The sequence below is a fragment of the Oncorhynchus keta genome, unplaced genomic scaffold (genome assembly GCF_023373465.1).
Source record: "Oncorhynchus keta strain PuntledgeMale-10-30-2019 unplaced genomic scaffold, Oket_V2 Un_contig_22274_pilon_pilon, whole genome shotgun sequence".
Lineage (NCBI taxonomy): Eukaryota > Metazoa > Chordata > Actinopteri > Salmoniformes > Salmonidae > Oncorhynchus > Oncorhynchus keta.
This window is the reverse complement of record NW_026282829.1, coordinates 13,145-29,651: the sequence shown is the minus strand read 5'-3', so window position 1 is coordinate 29,651 and position 16,507 is coordinate 13,145. Positions and strand designations below refer to the sequence as shown.

The 16,507-nt window shown below is 44.2% G+C and overlaps 1 pseudogene; it reads right to left on the bottom strand.

Annotated features, from left to right (window-relative positions):
* LOC127921388 (sodium/potassium/calcium exchanger 1-like) overlaps nucleotides 1–15,903 on the bottom strand; it is a 46,268-nt pseudogene extending 30,365 nt beyond the window's left edge.
* Between the last annotated feature and the right edge of the window lie 604 nt (nucleotides 15,904–16,507).

Below are 16,507 nucleotides of genomic sequence, written 5' to 3'. Positions count from 1 at the left end.
ACATTTGCCCAGCTGGGTAGAGGATGCATAATGGGTGTCTACTGAAGACAGGATCTGCCAAAGACACGATTAGTCTAGTGGTTAGAACATTGGACTAGTAACCGGAAGGTTGCAAGTTCAAATCCCCGAGCTGACAAGGTACAAATCTGTCGTTCTGCCCCCTGAACAAGGCAGTTAACCCACTGTTCCCAGGCCGTCATTGGAAATAAGAATTTGTTCTTAACTGACTTGCCTAGTTAAATAAAGGAAAAAAATATATAACAACAGTGATATTAGTGAGAACAAGTAACTGCCAACATAAAGTGTTTTAATAGGGTGTTGAGACAGAACAGCTTCAATGGTATAGATTCTACAGGTGTCTGGAAGTCTACTGGAGGGATGTGACATCATTCTACTGGAGGGATGTGACATCGTTCTATTGGAGGGATGTGACATCATTCTACTGGAGGGATGTGACATCATTCTATTGGAGGGATGTGACATCATTCTATTGGAGGGATGTGACATCATTCTATTGGAGGGATGTGACATCATTCTACTGGAGGGAGTATATTAGTGAGGAACAAGTAACTGCCAACATAAAGTGTTTTAATAGGGTGTTGAGACAGAACAGCTTCAATGGTATAGATTCTACAGGTGTCTGGAAGTCTACTGAGGGATGTGACATCATTCTACTGGAGGGATGTGACATCGTTCTATTGGAGGGATGTGACATCATTCTACTGAGGGATGTGACATCGTTCTGCTTGAGAGATGTGACATCATTCTACTGGAGGGATGTGACATCATTCTACTGGAGGATGTGACATCATTCTACTGGAGGGATGTGACATCGTTCTACTGGAGAGATGTGACATCATTTCTATTGGAGGGATGTGACATCATTCTATTGGAGGGATGTGACATCGTTCTATTGGAGAGATGACATCATTCTACTGGGAGGGATGTGACATCATTCTATTGGAGGGATGTGACATCGTTCTACTGAGGGATGTGACATTGTTCTATTGAGGGATGTGACATCATTCTATTGGAGGGATGTGACATCGTTCTACTGGAGGGATGTGACATCGTTCTACTGGAGGGATGTGACATTGTTCTACTGGAGGGATGTGACATCATTCTACTGGAGGGATGTGACATCATTCTATTGGAGGGATGTGACATCATTCTATTGGAGAGATGTGACATCATTCTTCCACCAGAAATTCTATATGGGTGTTTTGCTGATGGTGGTTGGAAAACACTGTCTCAGGACCCACTCCAGAATCTCCCACACAGTGCATTCCCGAGTGGTGCAGCGGTCTAAGGCACTGCAGTGCTTAGGGCGCCACTACAGACCCGGGTTCGATCCGGGCTGTATCACAACCAGCCGAGATCGGGAGTCCCAAAGGGTGGAGCACACTGGCCCTGCGTCTTCCGGGGTTAGGGGGAGGGTTTGGCCGGGTAGGCACTCATTGTAAATAAGAATTTGTTCTTAACTGACTTGCCTACTTAAATAAATAAAAATAAGTATTCAGGTCCCTTGACTTTTCCCACATTTTGTTACATTACAGCCTTATTCTAAAAATTGATTAAATAAATAAAAATCCTCAATCCACACACAACACCCTAGAATGAAAAAGCAAACAGGTTTTTAGAAATATTGTCAAATTTATTAAAATAAAAACAGAAATACCAGAACAGAAAGTGTTCAGACCCTTTGCTATGAGCTCAGGTGCATCTTGTTTCCATTGATCATCCTGAGATGTTTCTACAACTTGATTGGAGTCCACCTGTGGTCAATTCAATTGATTGGACATGATTTGGAAAGGCACACACCTGTCTATATAAGGTCCAACAGTTGACAGTGCATGTCAGAGAAAAAAACAAGCCATGAGGTCGAAGGAATTGTCTGTAGAGCCCGAGACAGGATTGTCAAAGCACAGAACTGGGGAAGGGTACCAAAACAAGGCTGTAACGTAACAAAATGTGTAAAAAGTCAATGGGTCTGAATACTATCCGAATGCACTGTGTTCACTCAAGAGATCTGGGTGACTGAGATGGCCATGGCATATTGTTTACATCGTTTTCATGCTCATCAAAGCATTCAGTGACCACTCGTGCTCTGTGGATGGGGGCATCGTCATCCTATGGGGGCATAGCCACCATGGTAACCAAAATAATGGTCTGCCCAGCATTTTTATACATGATTTGTTTAACACTTTTTTTGGTTACTACATGAGTCCATATGTGTTATTTCATAGTTTTGATGTCTTCACTATTATTCTATAATGTAGAAAATAGCAAATGTAAAGAAAAACCCTTGAATTAGTAGGTGTTTCTATTCTTGGGTAGGGGAATGACTTTAGCTTCCCTCCAGCCCTGAGGGCACACATTTTTTAGTAGGCTTATACTGAAGATATGGTAAATAGAGTGGTAATATCGTCCCCTTATTCAGTTGACACCCTATTGCAATTGGGACGTAACTGTAAAAATGACGAGCATATAAATCATATTCAATCATTTCTCTTGCTTATTTGAGCTGTTGTTGCCATAATATGAATTTGGTCTTTTACAAAATAGGGCTACCTTCTGTATACCACCCGTACCTTGTCACAACACAACTGATTGACTCAAACTCATTAAGAACTAAAGAAATTCCACAAATTACGTTTTAAGAAGGCACACCTGTTAATTGAAATGGATTCCAGGTGACTACCTCATGAAGCTGGTTGAGAGAATGCCAAGAGTGTGCAAAGCTGTCATCAAGGCAAAGGGTGGCTACTTTGAAGAATGTCAAATATAAAATATAATTTGATTTGTTTAACACTTTTTTTAATATAATAATATATGCCATTTAGCTGACGCTTTTATTTTTGGTTACTACATGATTCCATATGTGTTATTTCATAGTTTTGATGTCTTCACTATTATTCTATAATGTAGAAAATAGCAAATGTAAAGAAAAACCCTTGAATTAGTAGGTGTTTCTATTCTTGGGTAGGGGAATGACTTTAGCTTCCCTCCAGCCCTGAGGGCACACACTTTCTAGTAGGCTTACATTGAAGATACCCAGGGCTAGCAGGGTGAATCTCTGGTCCCAAATGGCACCCAATTCCATTAATAGTGCAATTACTTAGCCCCGGGCCTTATGAGGTAGGAGTAGGAGCCATCCGGGTATCCATCAGCCTAGATGTGAAGGGGCTGTCAAATGCCCCAATTGACCCAAGACATTCATTATGCAATGCTCCACACTCATCAGCACCTGATTGCAGGAGTGTTGTGTTGTAGTGTGTGTTGTAGTAGGTTGTACTGTGTGTTATAGTAGTGTGCTGTAGTGTGTTGTAGTAGTGTGTTGGGTGTGTTGTAGGTAGTGTGTTGTAGCAGGTATGTGTGCTGTAGTGTGTTGTACTGTGTGTGTTGTAGTAGTGTGTGTTGTAGTGTGTGCTGGTAGTAGTGTGTGCTGGTGTGTTGTAGTAGTGTGTTGTAGTAGTGTGTGTTGGTGTGTTGTGTGTGTGTTGTACTGTGTGTGTTGTAGTAGTGGCTAGTAGTGGTGTACTCTTGGTCCCAGAAATGTGCACCCAATTCCATTAATAGTGTTGTAGTAGTTGTTGCGGTGCCTTGTAGTAGTAGTGAGTAGTAGTCGTGGTATCCATCAGCCTAGATGTTGGTGCTGTCAAAGTGCTATTGTACTGTGACATTCATTTAGTAATGCTTCCACACTCATCAGCACCTGATTGCAGTGTTGTGTTGTAGTAGTGTTTGTTGGTGTGTTGTAGTAGTGTGTTGTAGTAGTGTGTTTGTAGTAGTGTGTTGTGTTGGTGTGTTGTTGGTGTGTTGTACTGTGTGTTGTAGTAGTGTGTAGTAGTGTGTGTTGTAGTGTGTGTGTTGTAGTAGTGTGTGTGTTGTAGTAGTGTGTGTTGTAGTAGTGTGTTGTAGTAGTGTGTGTTGGTGTGTTGTAGTAGTGTGTTGTAGTAGTGTGTGTTGGTGTGTTGTAGTGTGTGTTGTAGTAGTGTGTTGTAGTGTGTGCTGTGTGTTGTAGCAGTGTGTTGTACTGTGTGTGTAGTAGTACTGTGTGTGTTGGTGTGTTGTAGTAGTGTGTTGTAGTAGTGTGTGTTGTGTTGTGTGTTGTAGTAGTGTGTTGTAGTAGTGTGTGTTGTAGTAGTGTGTGTTGGTGTGTTGTAGTAGTGTTGTAGTAGTGTGTGTTGTAGTAGTGTGTTGGTGTGTTGTAGTAGTGTGTTGTAGTAGTGTGTGTTGTAGTAGTGTTTGTTGGTGTGTTGTAGTAGTGTGTTGTAGTGTGTGTTGGAGGGTGTGTGTTGTAGTGTGTGTTGTAGTAGTGTGTGTTGGTGTGTTGGAGGGTGTGTGCTGGAGGGTGTGTGTTGGTGTGTTGAGGGTGTGTTGGTGTGTTGGAGGGTGTGTGTTGGAGGTGTGTGTTGGTGTGTTGGAGGGTGTGTGTGTGGTGTGTTGGAGGTGTGTTGGTAGTGTTGGAGGGTGTGTGTTGGTAGTGTGTTGTGGTAGGGTGTGTTGGAGTAGTGTGTGTTGGTGTGTTGGAGGGTGTGTGTTGGTGTGTTGGAGGGTGTGTTTGGTATGCTGGAGGGTGTGTGTTGTAGCTGGAGTGTGTGTTGGTGTGTGTGTGTGTTGGTGTGTTGGAGGGTGTGTGTTGGTATGCTGTGTGTGTTGGTGTGTTGGGAGGTGTGTGTGTTGGAGTGGAGTGTGTGTTGGTGTGCTGGAGTAGTGTGTGTTGGTGTGTTGGAGGGTGTGTTGTGAGTAGTGGTGTACAGAAGTGTTGCGGCTCTGAGAAAGCCCCGGTGTTGGGGCAAAGAGAAAAATAATCTCCTGCTATTTTACACATTTTGCCTGAAGCCTCAAGATTGAGAGAAATGCTGCTGTTTTAAAGCTAATTTCCTGCAATTCTACACATATTGCCATGGAACAGAGAGTTGCAGTATTCCCTGCAGTTTTATAGATAATGTCATGCTATTCTACACATTTTGCAAATGAGGCTGAGATCATGTGTGATTTGAGTGTGTGCACTGGGAAACCAGGGTGGACCAACTGACCAAAATGGCTGACCTTTATCGCATCATAAGAAGATTCATCACCATTCTAGTATTCAAATTCTTGATTCCATGGGGGCGTTGGGGGCTGTGTCGGTCGGTGTTGGTTCTGTCTGTCTGTCTGTCTGTCTGTCTGTCTGTCTGTCTGTTTAGCTGGTTGGTAGTCTGTTGTCGAGGGCCATTGACAAACAAACGCTATAATTTAGCATAACGTAACATGTAGGCTACAAATGAAGCTTTGACAACTGAAGAAGTGTGTGCTGTGTGGCCATCAGTGTCTGTGTGGTCATCATTGTACTGATGGAACGGCTCCTAACCAGGCTGTTGTTGGTGTGTTGTTGTATGTTTTAATGATGTCATGTATTGTGTTGTATGTTTTAATGATGTCATGTATTGTTGTATGTTTTAATGATGTCATGTATTGTTGTATGTTTTAATGATGTCATGTATTGTATTGTGTGTTTTAATGGTGTCATGTATTGTATTGTGTTCTTTAATGTGTTTTCCTGGTTATTGTTGTTTTAATGTGTTGTATTGTATTGTATGTTTTAACTGATGTCCATGTATTGTACGTGTTGTATGTTTTAATGAGTCATGTATCCTGATTGTGTTGTGTTTTAATGATGTCATGTATTGTATTGTACTGTTTTAATGATGTCATGTATTGTGTTACAGGTTTTAATGATGTCATGTAGGAGGTGTGTTTTAATGATGTCATGTATTGTGTTCAGTTGTTTTAATGATGTACATGTATTGTGTTGGTATGTTCTGGAGGTGTGTGTTGAATGTGTGTCATGGAAACTGTGTGTTGTATGTTTTAATCTGTCAGTATTGTACATTGTTTTAATGTGTCCTGTATTGTGTTGACCCATGCTTTACGCTGTCTGTATTGGGATTGTATTGCAGTTTTAATGATGTCATGTATTGAGTTGTATGCCACACAATGATGTCACTATTGTATTGTACACACAAAGAAAAATAATTGTATTGTATGTTTTACACATGTATTGCCTGACAATGATGTCACACACATTGATTGTGTTGTAAATGATGCTGTATTGTATTGTATGTTTTGATGACAGTCCTGCAATTCTTTTAATGTGTCATGGATTGTAGAGTTTTAATGATGTCATGTATTGTATTGTCTCGTGGTTTTAAGATGTCATGTCTCTCATGTATGTTTTAATGATGTCATGGGTGTTGTTGTATGGACTGGAAGAGATGTCATGTATCCTGTGTTTATTGTTTTAATGATGTCACTGTATTGTAGGTTTTAATGACCAATTGTATTGTGTTGTAAATGGTCATGAATGTATCGCATCATTTAATGATGTCATGTATTGTGTTGTATGTTTAATGATGTCTTGATTCCTTGGGGTTTTAATGACTGTCCAGGTATTGTATTGTATGTTTTAATGATGTCATGTAGTATTGTCTGGATCCTCATGTATTGTATTGTGTCTGGACTGTCTGATGTCTGTCTGTGTTGTATGTTTTAATGGACTGGTATTAGAGAGGTAGTTTTAATTGTCATGTATTGGACCATTGAGGGTCTGGGTCCTGTGGTATTGTATGTTTTAATGATGTCTGTATCCTGGGTGTATTGTGTTTTAATGATGTCATGTATTGAGGGTATTTTAATGATGTCCTGTATTGTATTGTGTTTTAATGATGCATGTATTGTATTGCCCAATGATGTCATGTGTCCTGTGTAATTGTCATGTGTGTACTGATGTTTTAATGGTCATGTCCTGGGTGTATGTTTTAATGTGTCATGTATGTATTGTTTTTTAATGATGTCATGTATTTATTGTTTTTTAATGATGTCATGTATTGTAGGGTCTGTTTTAATGATGTCATTATTGTTGGATGTTTTAATGATGTCTGTGTTGTATTGGTATTGTCTTTAATGATGTCATGTATTGTCTGGGTCCCTTTGTATGTTTTAATGATGTCATGTATTGTATTGGTTTTAATGATGTCATTATTGTAATGATGTTATGTATTTAATGATGTCATGTATTGTAATTGTCATGTATTGTATGTTTTTTAATGATGTCATGTATTGTATTGTATGTTTTAATGATGTCATGTATTGTATTCTTGTTTATGTTTTAATGATGTCATGTATTGTCATGTATTGTATGTTTTAATGATGTCATGTATTGTATTGTATTGTTGTTTTAATGATGTCATGTATTGTGTTGTGTGTTTAATGATGTCATGGTATTGGACCAATGATGTCCCTGTACAGTTTGTGTTTTAATGATGTCATGTATTGTATTGTATGTTTTAATGATGTCATGTATTGTATTGTACTGTTTAATGATGTCTGTATTGTGTGTATGTTTTAATGATGACATGTAGATCTGGGTCCTTAATGGTGTCATGGCATGGTTTTAATGATGTCATGGGTCCTGGTTGTATGTTTTAATGAGCCCGTCCTGGGTATTGTGCCACCAACCTCCTGTATGTTTTAAGATGTCAGGGTGTATTTGTTGTACTGGTTTGGTATGATGTCATGTACAGTGTTGTAAAGAGGGTCATGATGTCATGAATTGTATTGTATGACTGACCAGAGTACACGGTGACTGGCACCAGGTTGTATTGTATGTCATTAATGATGGTCATGTAAACTGATGTTGTATCACCCTAATGATGTCATGTATCTGTGTCCTGTTGTCCCTTCCCATTGGCTGGGCTCTCACCTTGGAAAATCATCAAAGGCTCTGGTCTCTCAATGCTTCTTCCTGGTTAAATAAAGTAAAAATATATATATTTTTTTAATGTTTTTTAATTGAATGTATTTGATACTATTCAACTGACTCCGCTCACAGCCGTTACACACGAGCCACGTCCTCCCAATTAAGGGATGACCCAGTGAATCAACCTCCTGTCTTCATGGACGTTGAAGTGGGTAGGGTGGTATTTGTTTCTACTGGTTTGGACAAGAATTCCCTGGGTGGTATTGCTTTGTCTGCCAAAGAGGATATATTGTCAATGAAACACAGAGAGGGTCTGATATTCAGATGACTGACCAGAGAGGGTCTGGGTCCGGGTGACTGGCACCAGGTGTGTGATTGTCTTCAGGACTGGAATAATACACTCCTGGGTGGTATGTGACAATGGACCAAACTGATCCTGGGTGGTATTGTCTTTGGACTGGACCAGATCTGGGTGGTATTGTCATCATCACCAGAGAGGGTCCCTGGTCCCGTCTGGACCAGAGAGGGTCTGGGTCCCCTGGGTGGGCTCTGACACCAGAGAGGCTCTGGGATCCTTTCAGGGATTCAGTCCCAATCATCAAGAGGCTGGATTGTCTGGACTGCCAGAGAGGGTCTCACTGGGTGGTATTGTCTATGGACTGGACCACACAGGGTCACACACTGGTGGTATTGTCTCATGGACTGGACCAGAGAGGGTCTGGGTCCTGGAGTGGTCACACTCTCATGGACTGGACCAGAGAGGGTCACATATGTCTTCAAAGGGCTGGACTGGGAGGCTCTGGACAGTCACATTGTCTCTCATGGACTGGACCAGGAGGTCTGGGTGGTATTGTCTCTCATGGACTGGACCAGAGAGGGTCTGGGTCCTAAACCCTCTCATGGTGGAGGGTCTGAGTCCTGGGTGTCTCTCATGGACTGGACCAGAGAGGGTCTGGGTCCTGGGTGGTATTGTCTCTCATGGACTGGACCAGAGAGGGTCTGGGTCCTGGGTGGTATTGTCTCTGGACTGGACCAGAGAGGTGGGTGGTACTCATGGACTGGACCAGAGAGTCTGGGTCCTGGGTGGTATTGTCTCTCATGGACTGGACCAGAGAGGGTCTGGGTCCTGGGTGGTATTGTCTCTCATGGACTGGACCAGAGAGGGTCTGGGTCCTCATGGACTGGACCAGAGAGGGTCTGGGTCCTGGGTGGTATTGTCTCTCATGGACTGGACCAGAGAGGGTCTGGGTCCTGGGTGGTATTGTCTCTCATGGACTGGACCAGAGAGGGTCTGGGTCCTGGGTGGTATTGTCTCTCATGGACTTGTCTGGGTGGTATTGTCTCATGGACTGGACCAGAGAGGGTCTGGGTCCTGGGTGGTATTGTCTCTCATGGACTGGACCAGAGAGGGTCTGGGTCCTGGGTGGTATTACTCTCATGGACTGGACCAGAGAGGGTCTTTTCTAGTATTTATGGATTTCCTGGGTGGTATTGTCTTCATGGACTGGACCAGAGAGGGTTGGGTCTGTTTGTCTCTCATGGACTGGACCAGGAGAGGGTCTGTCCTGGGTGGTATTGTCTCTCATGGACTGGACCAGAGAGGTCTGCCTGCCTCATGGACTGGACCAGAGGGTCTGCCTGGGTGGTATTGTCTCATGGACTGGACCAGCCTGGGTGGTATTGTCCTCATGGACTGGTCTGCCTGGTCCATGGACCACCAGAGAGGGTCTGCCTGGGTGCCTGCTCTCATGCCTGCCTGCCTGGGTCCTGCTCTGGACTGGACCAGAGAGGGTCTGGTCTGTCTCTCATGGACTGGACCAGAGAGGTCTGGTGGTATTGTCTCTCAACTGGACCAGAGAGGGTCTGGGTCCTGGGACTGGATGCCTGCCTCATGGACTGGACCAGAGAGGGTGCCTGTTTGTCTCTCTGGACTGGACCAGAGGGTCTGCCTGGGACTGGACCAGAGAGGGTCTGGGTCTGCCTGCCTCATGGACTGGACCTCTGCCTATTGTCTCTCATGGACTGGACCTGTCTGGGTCCTGTTTGTCTGTCTGGACTGGACAAGAGGGTCTATGGGTGGTGTGTGTCCTGGACTGGACCAGTCTGCAGAGTCTGTTTTCTGTCAATTTCCTGATAATTGTTTTTTGGTCATTTCTTTGCCTGTCTGGGTCTGCCTGCCTGCCTGCCTGTTTGTCTGCCTGCCTGCCTGCCTGCCTGCCTACCTGTCTGCCTGTCTGTCTGGGTGCCTATGCCTGCCTGCCTGCCTGCCTGCCTGCCTGCCTGCCTGTTTGTCTGTCTGGGTTGCCTGGGTGGTAACTGTCTGTCAAAGCCTGCCTGGAACAGACAGGCCTTCTGGGTTCCTGGTATCCTGCCTCCTCCTCTGGCATGATGATCCAGACGATGCTCTGGGTGTTTGTCTCTCTGCCTGCTGGTCTGCCTGGGTCTGGGCCTCCTGGGTGCCTGTTTGTCTGTCTGCCTGCCTGCCTACCTGGACTGTCTGGCCCAGCCTACCTGCCTACCTGTCTGCCTGCCTGCCTACCTACCTGTCTATGGTATTTTGTTCTCAAAACTGCCTAACCAGAACAGGAACCTTCTTGGTATTGTCTCTCATGGACTGGCATGAGGATCTTGTGATGCTCTTGTGTTTGTTGATCTCTCTTGGACTGTGTTCGAGAGGTTGAACTTCATGAAGCAGACGTAGGCCACTGTAACCCGACCAGAGAGGATCTGATGGTATTGTCCATGGACTGGACCATCAGCATGAGGATCTGGGTGGTATTGTCTCTCAGGAGGACCAGAGGAGGAGGGAAGAGGGTGGTATTGTCTCTCATGGACTGGAGAAGAGAGGATCTGGGGTGGTAGGGTCTCATGGACTGGACCAGAGAGGATCTGGTGGTATTGTCTCTCATGGAAGGACCAGAGAGGGTCTGGGTGGTAGAGGAGGAAGGAGGAGGACGAGGGTGGTAGAGGTGGTGGAGGGAGAGGAAGAGGAGGATCTGGGTGATAGTGTTGTCCAGGATGAACAGATCAGCAGATCAGGTCTGGGAGGTATTGAGTCAAATGGCATCCTAGTATTTATATTTCCTGACTAATTGTTTGCCAGGGCCCTATTTCCTATTTGTCTGCCTACTATAGACCAGAGCCCTATTCCCTATTTGTCTGTCTACTATAGACCTGCCCCTATTCCTATATAGTGGTACTACTATAGACCAGAGCCCTATTCCTATTTGTCTGTCTACTCTGCCTGCCCTATTCCCTACCTACCTGTACTACTCTGTCCGAAACCCCTATTCACCAAAACTGCCTAACTAAGTCCCAACCACTATTCCCTATTGGGTTCCTACTCCTTCTCCTATTCCTATATGATGACTACTATAGACCAGAGCTCTATTGTTTGTGGTACTACTATAGACGAAGTATTCCCTATGCACGTGGTACTACATAGAAGCAGACCCTATTCCCTATAAAGTGTACTACTATAGTCCAGAGCCCCCATTCCCATATATAGTGGTACTACTTTAGACCAGAACACTATTCTATATAGTGTACTACTATAGTCCAGAGCCCTATTCCTATATATAGGGGTACTACTTTAGACCAGAGCCCTATTCCCTATATAGTGTACTACTAGTCCAGAGCCCTATTCCTATATAGTGGTACTACTATAGACCAGGAGCCCTATTCCTATATAGTGTACTACTATAGTCCAGAGCCCTATTCCTATATATAGTGGTACTACTTTAGACCAGAGCCCTATTCCCTATAGTGTACTACTATAGTCCAGAGCCCTATTCCCTATAGTGGTACTACTTTGAGGAGCCCTATTCCTATATAGTGTACTACTATAGTCCAGAGTCCTATTCCCTATAGAGTGGTACTAGGTGGATAGACCAGAGCCCTATTCCCTATATAGTGTACTACTATAGACCAGGGCCCTATTCCTATATAGTGGTACTACTATAGACCACGATCCTATTCCTATATAGTGGTAGACTATGAGTCCAAATGCCCTATTCCCTATATAGTGGTACTACTATAGACCAGTGCCCTATTCCCTATATAGTGGTACTACTATAGACCAGTGCCCTATTCCCTATATAGTGGTACTACTATAGACCAGAGTCCTATTCCCTATATAGTACACTACTTTAGACCAGAGCCCTATTCCCTATATAGTGTACTACTATAGTCCAGAGCCCTATTCCCTATATATAGTGGTACTACTAAAGACCAGAGCCCTATTCCCTATATAGTGTACTACTATAGTCCAGAGCCCTATTCCCTATATATAGTGGTACTACTTTAGACCAGAGCCCTATTCCTATATAGTGGTACTACTATAGTCCAGAGCCCTATTCCCTATATAGTGGTACTACTTTAGACCAGAGCCCTATTCCTATATAGTGGCTATATAGACCCAGAGCCCTATTCCCTATAGTGTACTACTATAGACCAGAGCCCTATTCCCTATATAGGGGTACTACTATAGTCCAGAGCCTATTCCCTATATATAGTGGTACTACTTTAGACCAGAGCCCTATTCCCTATATAGTGTACTACTATAGTCCAGAGCCCTATTCCCTATATAGTGGTACTACTATAGACCAGGGCCCTATTCCCTATATAGTGTACTACTATAGACCAGAGCCCCTATTCCTATAGTGGTACTACTATAGACCAGGGCCCTATTCCCTATATAGTGGTACTACTATAGACCAGAGCCCTATTCCCTATATAGTGGTACTACTATAGACCAGAGCCCTATTCCCTATATAGTGGTACTACTATAGACCAGTGCCCTATTCCCTATATAGTGGTACTACTTTAGACCAGAGCCCTATTCCTATATAGTGGTACTACTATAGACCAGAGCCCTATTCCCTATAGTGGTACTACTATAGACCAGAGCCCTATTCCCTATATAGTGTACTACTATAGTCCAGAGCCCTATTCCCTATATATAGTGGTACTACTTTAGACCAGAGCCCTATTCCCTATATAGTGTACTACTATAGTCCAGAGCCCTATTCCCTATATATAGTGGTACTACTTTAGACCAGAGCCCTATTCCCTATATAGTGTACTACTATAGTCCTAGAGCCCTATTCCTATATAGTGGTACTACTTTAGACCAGAGCCCTATTCCCTATATAGTGTACTACTATAGACCAGAGCCCTATTCCTATATAGTGTACTACTATAGACCAGAGGCCCTATTCCCTATATAGGGTACTACTATAGACCAGAGCCCTATTCCCTATATAGTGGTACTACTATAGACCAGAGCCCTATTCTATATAGTGTACTACTATAGACCAGAGCCCTATTCCCTATATAGGGGTACTACTATAGTCCAGAGCCCTATTCCTATATATATGGTACTACTATAGACCAGAGCCCTATTCCCTATATAGGGGTACTACTATAGACCAGAGCCCTATTCCCTATGTAGGGGTACTACTATAGACCAGAGCCCTATTCCCTATATAGGGTACTACTATAGACCAGAGCCCTATTCCTAAATAGTGCACTACTTTAGACCAGAGCCCTATTCCCTAAATAGTGCACTACTATAGACCAGAGCCTATTCCTATATAGTGGTACTACTATAGACCAGAGCCCTATTCCCTATATATAGTGGTACTACTATAGACCAGAGCCCTATTCCCTATATAGGGTACTACTATAGACCAGAGCCCTATTCCCTAAATAGTGCACTACTTTTGGCCAGAGCGCAAAAAGGCTCTGCTGCTGTCACAATAGGAGAACCCTTTTTAGTTCCATGTAGAACCCTCTGTGAAAGGGGTTCCACGTGGAACCCACAAGTTTTCCTATGGGGACAGCTGCAGAACCCTGTTTGGTTCTAGATAGCACCTTTTCTCTGAGTGTATGTACCTATATAGTTCACTATAAGGGGAAAACTATAGGATGCAATTAACCCATTTCAATGGGATCGACCGTTGGCTCCAAGGTAAGCACCTTTTAAAGTATGTACTTTCCCAAAATTCCCAGGTTTTCCAGAAATCCTGGATGGGATTATTCCAGATGTCCTGTTTATTCCCTCATGATTCCGGGAGTCTACAAACCCGGGATTTCTGGAAAAACCTATTATTCTCTACCTATTATCTGTCAAATGATATTATTATTACCTATGATGTAGAAAACCTCTGATGAGGTGGAGCATCTCCCTGGAGAAGATGGCACACATCTCTCTACTATTATCTGTCAAATGATATTATTATTACCTATGATGTAGAAGGAGACGTCTCTGAACAGAGGCCACCAGGTGAGGTGGAGCATCTCCCTGGAGAAGATGGCACACATCTCTACCTATTATCTGTCAAATGATATTATTATTACCTATGATGTAGAAGGAGACGTCTCTGAACAGAGGCCACCAGGTGAGGTGGAGCATCTCCCTGAGAAGATGGCACACATCCAAATGATATTATTACGATGACAAACAGGATGTTGAACACTGCTGATCCCACGATGGTACCGATGCCCACGTTGCTATGGGAGATGAACACGCCAATCAGAGAGGTGAACAGTTCGGGGCGGAGCCTCCTGCAGCCATGAAGGTCGCGCCGGCGACGCCGTCGGAGATGTCGAGCTTCACGGTGATGACGCCGAGCGCCGGACGAAGAACTCGTCACAGACGATGGCGAGGAGACGAACATGTGACCATGCCGAGGATGTGGAGGGTCACCCAGCCCTGCCTCCTCTGGTCCACTGTGAACAGGTCCTCTGGGTACTCTTCCTGTGGGGAGGTCTCCAGGGATACCCGGGAGGTGGTGGTGTTAGGAGGAGGCGAGGTGGGAGGAGGTTCAGTCGGAGGCTCAGGTTCAGGGTCCTCTACGTAGATACAGTGCTTAATGTCCGTCCTGTTGACAGTGATCACGATGACGTCATCCCCTCCAGCACAGTCGGAGCCCTGGTGATGACGTCATCATTATAGCTCTCTGTTAGGCTAGAGAGGTTAGAGGTCACCACCTCTCGTGCGTCTACCTCCAGAACACTAGTACTATCACCACCGCCCCCTTCCTCTGGGGAGTGCTGTCCCAGGGTCCTCCTCTGCAGCGGCCTGGCGGGCCACCCGTGGCTCCTGCAGCCGGGCCTTGAACGTCACGGTGTAGACGCAGCACAGTAACACACCAGAGAGGAAGAAGAGGATGCGACTCCGATTGAGTCTCCGTCTTTGTGGCAATGCATTGTTCACCGCTGCCAGAGTGGTCTTGGTTCCCATTATTAGGCCCGTGTCAGATGCATGGTTAGGCTTATGGGAACGGGTCCAGTAGCATTAGTTAGCCAAATAATGCAGTTCAGCGAGCGGTCAGCACACATCCTCAGCATAGTCTGTTTTAATGTCATAGTCCTGGCATGATGTCCCAGCTCCAAACTATAAATATATATATGGAAAAAAGGGGGAAATACATCAATAATTCACTCAGTTTAGACTACAATGCAAAACTCACGTCATACATTTGACATAATAATGTAATAAAATACGAATAAAAACACTAGTGGGAGCATTAGAAGGGTTTATTATATGGCGCGTTCACGTGAAGGGAGTCGCAGGAGCGCGAGGATGGGATACAGCCACCTGTTACTATGGCTACATAATTGCAGGTACTCTGCTCTCCGAAGGGCTGCACAGATTAAATGACACGTGTAATGAAATGCAGCGAATGTAGTTAGTGTACAAATGACAATTTAAAAAAAAACAACAACAGCGAATTAAGTAGAAAATATCATTATGCGGGTGCCCTACTTTTCATTGACGTGCGCGGGTCATGAACGTGCTGATATGCGCTCCTCGAGTCGAGACAACATACGCGATATGATTCATTCCAAACGTTCAACCAACCATTTCATTTTCACGTGTGTATCCAGGTGGGTCGGGTGAAAATTAAGAAACCAAAATAATGATACATGTAACTGAATTTCGTGGGAAATTCCAGGCAAGAAACAGTGCCCGATATAGAGTCATTGACAAGTATCCGGGGCTTCCACAAGGTCAATGACGATTATTGTAGCTTAAATCCCTTCTCTGTAGAACATCTGTAAACCAAACTTAACCCTTTTTCAATTGTTAATAAAACGTACCTTTAATCGCTGAGTTGTTGTGATAGAGGTGTTCTAGACGCGAGGTCTCTCTCAGCTGTGTGCGCTAAGGTAAAGGGATTGGTTGAGAGATGCTGACTCTAGTTTTGGTGAGCGGCTACAGGGCGCACCGCAGGATGACAGCTCACACACTCTCCACGGCTCAGCATAATACCTGCAGTCTTTTAAGAGGATTAGGTTAGGTGTTCACCCAATCTCTCACATTCTCACGAACACGTTTAAACTGCTTCAAATTCAAGGCATTCCTATTCATTTGTTCATAATCCGCCAAGTGCATGCAGTGTCTCCAACCACCAACGCTGAGCAAAAACCAACCATGTTTGGCGCTGAAGTGGAAGGAGGGTTGTCAAGGCATAGTACAATTCTGAAGAGTGCTACTTCATGCACACAGACAGACAGGCAGAGTGCTACTTTATGCACACAGACAGACAGGCATGCAGACAGAAAGGTCAACGGACAGGCAGAAAGGCAGACAGGCAGGTAGACAGGCAGAATTGCAGACAGACAGGCATGCAAACAGAAAGGCAGACAGGCCAACAGGCAGGTAGACAGGCAGACAGACAGGCATGCAAACAGAAAGGCAGACAGAAGACAGACAGGTAACAGGCAGACAGACAGGCATGCAAACAGAAAGGCAGA